This window comes from Balaenoptera borealis (genome assembly GCF_965194805.1).
Source record: "Balaenoptera borealis genome assembly, chromosome: 13".
Lineage (NCBI taxonomy): Eukaryota > Metazoa > Chordata > Mammalia > Artiodactyla > Balaenopteridae > Balaenoptera > Balaenoptera borealis.
The window spans coordinates 82,321,454-82,328,928 of NC_138870.1; positions in this window are offsets into that span (position 1 = coordinate 82,321,454).

The window sequence follows — 7,475 nt, forward strand, 5'->3', positions numbered from 1 at the left end:
TAATTAAAAGGACTTGGCTCACTTAAAATACCAAAGCACCGTTTGCCTTTGCAGAGAGAAGGACACTTGGAATCAAGTGTTAAATCTCTTCTGCTAATTCCATGACAGCTTCAAATCTCAAATATATAATGTTTTTAGTTTGACACCCTTCTCCAAAAAAGGAGCAGTGCTTTGAATAAATCAATTGTAAATGAATAGAAAAAATATTTTTAAACAACGTTTTATACGGCTTAATTTTTATAGAAGTCACAGTTTGAAAACAGCTGAGAATATAAGTCCTCTATAGAGGAGGTTTCTACTCCAGTAGACTCTGTTCCAGGTTAATTTAAAAATTGTCCTAACAAAGCATGTTAGCATCTTTACTGTCTTTCTTTTTGTCCCTTCTCTTTCTCTTCCCTACAGAAAAGCAAATTTGACAGTGACAGTGGCGTCTGTGCACACCGGGCAGAGAGAATACCAAAAGCTAGTAATAGTCTGTTTTCTTTTCAGTAATTTCCCCCTACCCCTGGCTTTCTCTCTCCCCAGCTGAAGTCAGGCCTTCCTGTGTAAGTTTGCATTCTGGCTTTGCCATGTATGAACTTTGTGCCTTGGGCCAGTCAGCTTCTCAGAGCCAGTTTCCTGTTTAGGGAGGGGATCATAATAGTACAGGTTTCACCCCATCCTGCTGCAGATGGGACAGCAGGAACAAGAGCGGGAGGGAGGGAGGCAAACCTTGATGGCCGCTTTGGCTCTTTCACTGGTGTCCATTGAGTGAGATTGATTTCATGATAACTTATCAAGGGTAGAAAGAACTTTGTGCTTTGGATGAGATTTGTGCTTCTGTTGCCTTAATCTGCTCACAGCTCCCGAGACCCTCCATTGACTCAATCCCCTTTAAGCCGTGGATAATAGAATCACAGCCTTAAAAAAAGAAACGAAAAGAAAAAAAGCCTTTGAGGTTGTCTAGCTCATTTCGTAGAGAAAAGGGCTAAGACCTTGTGAAGGGTGACTCAGCCAAGGTCATTCAGGCAGCTGTGGCTGCAGCTGCACTGGAAATTGCCTTTCCTGAAATCAGTTCGGGGCTTTTGTCACTGTCATAGGCAGTGTCCCTGCAATCAGGTCACCATTCCCATTATCTCTAGTTTGATGTCACTTTGAGTTTTCTTGAAAATACAGCCAGATAAATGCCAGTTAGTCTGTGCATTAATTTACTTTTCTTATGCTTTTCCAGGAGGCTGAGGAAACAGGCAGTCATATTAACTTTAAATACTTTGGCTTAGCATAAAATTTTCTCGTCCATCGTCATCCTCTCTAGTCTTCCCAGGGCTCATGCTTCAGGGGCCCACATTTACCCTCTGTCCTTTGTACACATCTAGTCTCACTTTTGCATCCTTGCACACACCACACCTTCTGCCAGAAAGATCATAACAATAGTGGCACTTAGTGGTAGCATACAATGCCTGCCCAGCAATGATCAATGGGCAGATCGCTAGGATCAGTCACCTAGTGATTTAAAACATTGGCACACTAAATAAACATGCAGGGGTATTAAGAAACCACAGCACTGTCATCCGTTGCTTCTGGGGCTGATGGAAATATTACACTGTGTTATCCAGGGAATATTATGGTGTATCAGTCAAGGCTCAGACAGGCAAACAGAAACTGTTCTAGGTATTTCAAACAGAAGGGGTGTTAAAATTAGGAATGGATGCATTAAAAAACTACTGGAAGATCTGGAGGTTGAAAGGTCAGGAAAAAGGCTCTGCTAGATCTCAGGTTCCTACTAAAGTTTCCTGCAAGACTCACAGAATGTTCACCACAGCTTGGAACACTAAATTATGTGATCTTCAGAGACCACTGCAAAACTTTGTGCCCACCACCTAAAGCCCATGCCTTCCCATCCTCATTCTGCTAGAAGAGCACTAGTATCATTCTGTTTCTCCTCTGTCTTCTACATTTCATGGGAGTTCTTTTTATTGTTGCAAACTAGCCTGGAAACTTGCTAGCAAAGGATTCTGGGAAATGTAGTTTCCAGACTTTTAGCCTGTAAGACAGCGGTCCCCAACCTTTGTGGCACCAGGGACTGGTTTCGTGGAAGACAGTTTTTCCACGGATTGGGGGGGGGGGGTGACGGGGAGGGGGGGATGGTTCAGGCGGTAATGCAAGCCATGGGGAGCTATGGGGAGCGGCAGAAGAAGCTTTGCTCGCTCACCCGCTGCTCACCTCCTGCTGTGCGGCCCCGTTCCTAACAGGCTGAGGACCGCTACAGGTCCACGGCCCGGGGTTTGGGGACCCCTGCTGTAAGATACATGGGATAATCTAAAGGAGAGAATAGTACCAAATTGTCAACAATCTGGCACAGATGGTGTCCATGTTTCTTCATATTGCGGTGGGAGAAGGGAGAGGAAAATCCTTTTTTAGCTTCTATTTCCATTCTAGGTAGGCAGTGACTTTTTTTTCTTTTAACATCTTTATTGGAGTATAATTGCTTTACAATGGTGAGTTAGTTTCTGCTTTATAACAAAGTGAATCAGCTATACATATACATATATCCCCGTATCTCCTCCCTCTTGCATCTCCCTCCCACCCACCGTCCCTATCCCACCCCTCTAGATGGTCACAAAGCACCGAGCTGATCTCCCTATGCTATGCGGCTGCTTCCCAATAGCTATCTATTTTACATTTGGTAGTGTATATATGTCCATGCCACTCTCTCACTCTGTCCCAGCTTACCCTTCCCCCTCCCCATGTCCTCAAGTCCATTCTCTATGTCTGCATCTTTATTCCTGTCCTGCCCCTAAGTTCTTCAGAACCTTTTTTTTTTTTTTAGGTTCCATATATATGTGTTAACATACAGTATTTGTTTTTCTCTTTCTGACTTACTTCACTCTGTATGACAGACTCTAGGTCCATCCACCTCACTACAAATAACTCAATTTCGTTTCTTTTTATGGCTGGGTAATATTCCATTGTATATATGTGCCACATCTTCTTTATCCATTCATCTGTCAATGGACACTTAGGTTGCTTCCATGTCCTGGCTATTGTAAATAGAGCTGCAATGAACATTGTGGTACATGACTCTTTTTGAAATATAGTTTTCTCAGGGTATATGCCCAGTAGTTGGATTGCTGGGTCGTATGGTAGTTGTATTTTTAGTTTTTTAAGGAACCTCCATACTGTTTTCCATAGTGGCTGTATCAATTTACATTCCCACCAACAGTGCAAGAGGGTTCCCTTTTCTCCACACCCTCTCCAGCATTTATTGTTTGTAGATTTTTTGATGATGGCCATTCTGACCGGTGTGCGGTGATACAGTAATCAAGACAGTATGGTACTGGCACAAAAACAGAAATATAGATCAATGGAACAGGATAGAAAGCCCAGAGATAAACCCGCGCACCTATGGTCACCTTATTTTTGATAAAGGAGGCAAGAATATACAATGGAGAAAAGACAGCCTCTTCAATAAGTGGTGCTGGGAAAACTGGACAGCTACATGTAAAAGAATGAAATTAGAACACTCCCTAACACCATACACAAAAATACACTCAAAATGGATTAAAGACCTAAATCTAAGGCCAGACACTATCAAACTCTTAGAGGAAAACATAAGCAGAACACTCTATGACATGTTACAGCAAGATCCTTTTTGACCCACCTCCTAGAGAAATGGAAATGAAAACAAAAATAAGCAAATGGGACCTAATGAAACTTAAAAGCTTTTGCACAGCAAAGGAAACCATAAACAAGATGAAAAGACAGCCCTCAGAATGGGAGAAAATATTTGCAAATGAAGCAACTGACAAAGGATTAATCTCCAAAATTTACAAGCAGCTCATGCAGCTCAATATCAATAAAACAAACAACCCAATCCCAAAATGGGCAGAAGACCTAAATAGACATTTCTCCAAAGAAGATATACAGATTGCCAACAAACACATGAAAGGATGCTCAACATCACTAATCATTAGAGAAATGCAAATCAAAACTACAATGAGGTATCATCTCACACCGGTCAGAATGGCCATCATCAAAAAATCTACAAACAATAAATGCTGGAGAGGGTGTGGAGAAAAGGGAACACTCTTGCACTGTTGGTGGGAATGTAAATTGATACAGCCACTATGGAGAACAGTATGGAGGTTCCCTAAAAAACTAAAAATAGAACTACCATATGACCCGGCAGTGCCTTTCATAATCAAAAGGAGTTTAAACTTCCCTCTCATCACCATAGCCTGCAAAAGAACACTGACTGTATGGAGAACAGAGCTACCAAAGACACTGCAGACACAAAACACAAATGTGCTAAAGGCTGCAGTCATTCCCAGGTTAATAATCTAGATGAGAGGTCAAGAAGCTTTTTCCATCAATGACCAGACAGTAAATGTTTCAGACTCTGTGGTCTATGTGGTCTCTGTCACAATTACTCAACACTGCCCTGGTAGTGCTAGGGCAGCGACAGACAACGTGAGAAAAACCAAACATAGCTGTGTTCGAATAAAACTTAATTTACAAAATCAGGCAGTGGGCCAGATTTGTCTACCAGTTCATAGTTGTCTGATCTCTGATCTAGATCATTAATAAGCAAAAAATACCCCCCAAAACAAAAAAAAAAGCAAAAAAAAAACCAAAACCCACCTCCTTCTCCCAAACAAAGAAACAAACAGAAAGAACCAACTAATCAAAAAATACAAAAAATTCAATCACCTAGTAGAGCTATCTGGGACAATGCCAACGTAGGAGATAGTGAAAAGAGGACAGAATGGGCAAGAGTTATTTGCTTAGCTGTTTTGATGAAGGGGTGGGATAGAGACGGGGACCGTTCCTTCATTTTGGTGAGGAGAATCAGAGACTAAGGACAGAAACCCCATACATCCTTTGTGGTTGCTTATACATATGAGTATGTGTAGTACATTTAATTCTCACTGTAGAGTTTGAATCTAGGCAGTCTCCACAACATGTTTTTTGCACCATTATCAACAGTCTTTCAGCTGCAAGTGATGAAACCCCATCCACACTGGCTTAGGCCAAAGGACGGGTGCCTCAGCTCTTGTACCTGAAATCACCAGGGCTGTTACTGACTTGCTGCAAAGTTGGCTCTAGGTATGTCTCTAACATCGATAGACATCAGTCTCTCATCATCGCTCAGCACTGCTTCTCTCTGCTTTTCTTCATCTCACTCAGGTCAGCTTTCCATCTGGGGTGGTCATCCATGCTGCCAGCCCCACAAGCCCAGTGGGAGGAGAGTGCCATTTTCCTCACAGTTCTAGCAAAGTCCCCCCTGACTCTAGTTGGTCTGAGTTGAGTCTCAGGCACAGTGTAAAACCAATTATTCTGGCAAAAGGAAAGGAAAATGCTGATTGCCTAAGCCTAGGTTACATGCCCTGTTGCAGGTGGGATTGGGCGCATCTCAATCACACAGACTGAGAATGGGAAGGAAGCATAGTTCCTGAAAGGAAAATCAGAATGTTGTTATCATACTTCGTTAAAATGGACGCTATGCAAGTAAAAGCCATGAGTCTACAGCTGGCCTTGCTTTTGTAGAGGTCTAGGTTACCCAGGCCCAATTAATCACAGGTGCCTGAACTAGGCAGACGGTCTCTGATGCACATGGTCCCGCTTCTAATGTCCCTCTAAGTAGAAGCGCTGCCTCAGCTGCAGGCACACAGCCGGTAGGAGGCAGATCAGTAAATAAGGTTGAATGACTGAATGGAATGTATTTAATCAGAATAAGTATAACAAACTTTCTTGGAGGCTACCTTTCTGAAGAATCTTAAACACGATGGAGACCATTTTCCTTTCTAAACCAGAATCATTTGATCATTTGTTCTTGTTTTTTCCTTAGTTCTCATGAAAGCAGTTAATGAGAGAAAGAGAGAGGGAGAGAGAGAGAGAGAGAGACGGAGAGAAAGGTCACAGTGTCCTTTCTAGGAGGCTGTGGCACTTGAGTTTACCTTTCCTTTAGCTTATCAACTGAAATGGATAAAGACTTTGAAGCTTTTAAAAGCAAAGAGCAAATAGATTTCATTTTATTGGGTTAGAGAGATGTGGGTTTCCTCATGTCTGAAAGAGACACTACCCTACCAGCCGTGGATATGTATTTAAGCGTGGCCACCAGTACTGTGGTGTGAGCAGGCACTGACCTTTTAGATTAGTGCCTAAGCCTTCATTAAGAAGAGCATCCAAAATGACAGCCATGCCTCTAAGGAAGCCCAGCATTCCACACTGGTAGCCCAAGCAGTGAAAATTGACTTGGCATGGGATTCTCCTCTCCCGGGCCCCCATACTGGGAGCCAGGAGCACAAGACAGCAGGTTGGCAGATTCCGATCACTTAGGAGCTTTGCTTTATGATGTTTCTTTGTAAGAATGCGTCTAGTTAAATTCACAGGGTCATTGACTGTGGCTTTCAAAACATAAGCTTTTATGAAGGAATGCAGACCTGGAATCCAAGGTTCAGAGCCCAGACCTTCAAACAGATTAATCGCCATGGGGAGCATCATACGAGTTTTCCAACTTTGGCTTCATCCTGTGCCCTAGCAACCGTGGGGCCCCTATTCAGCAGACCCAGGTGTCCACTATGGTCTGTTGGACAGAGCACTGGGCAGGGAGCCAAGAACTGGGACAGTCTCAATTTCAGCTCCCCAGTTGGCTCCCTCTGTGCCCCCTTGAGCAGGTTTCCTGCTTATTATGTTAAGAGGAGAACAATAATGCCCCAAGACACGGAGTTCCAGGGTGAGGGTAGAGGTGGGACAGGAGGGTGTGTGTGTGTGTGTGTGTGTCTGTTGCAGCGGGAGTGTCTGGGGGGCAAGTAAATCATTTGCAATGGAGATAGCGTCCTGTTCTGTCTAGTGGATAAAACAAGTGACTGTTTGCTGCTCTTACATTTCCTTCTGATAAGCTGAAGCAAGGGGGAGACAAAAGAGATAAATAGGACTGAGGAACAAATGAAGAATTGACAGTCTATCCTGTGAGCTTAATGTAACCTAAGAATTTTCTGGTGCTCTGTATTAGAATTTAAAACTGTATTTTTCTAAATATGAATTTTAAATAATATTTTCTTCCAGATAAGGGGCATGTGGGAGATGCCAAATCAGTGTTTATCACATCAGTAAAATAGTTTTAAATATTAGCTAGAATGCAGCCATAATTAGCAAGTAGATTACTGTCTGTACCAGACAAGGCAAGGGGTGGAGATTATAGCATTTATTGAGTGCCTACTGTGTGCCAAACACGGAACCTCACATTTTTGTATGGATTATCTCGTTTCCTCTTTTCAATAGATGCATAAAGTAGGGTGTTTACCATCATCCCCATTCTGCAGACTGAGAAACTAATAGATGTACAGGAGTTAAATACATTTTCATGAGGTTGTGGAGCGGGGATTTGAACCTAAGCAGTACAGTTGATTCTAGAGTGCACATAACGCCACCGCTACTCTGCCAGTGATTGCCCCGTCTTCCTGCTGCTGTCACATGAGACTACGACGACCTGG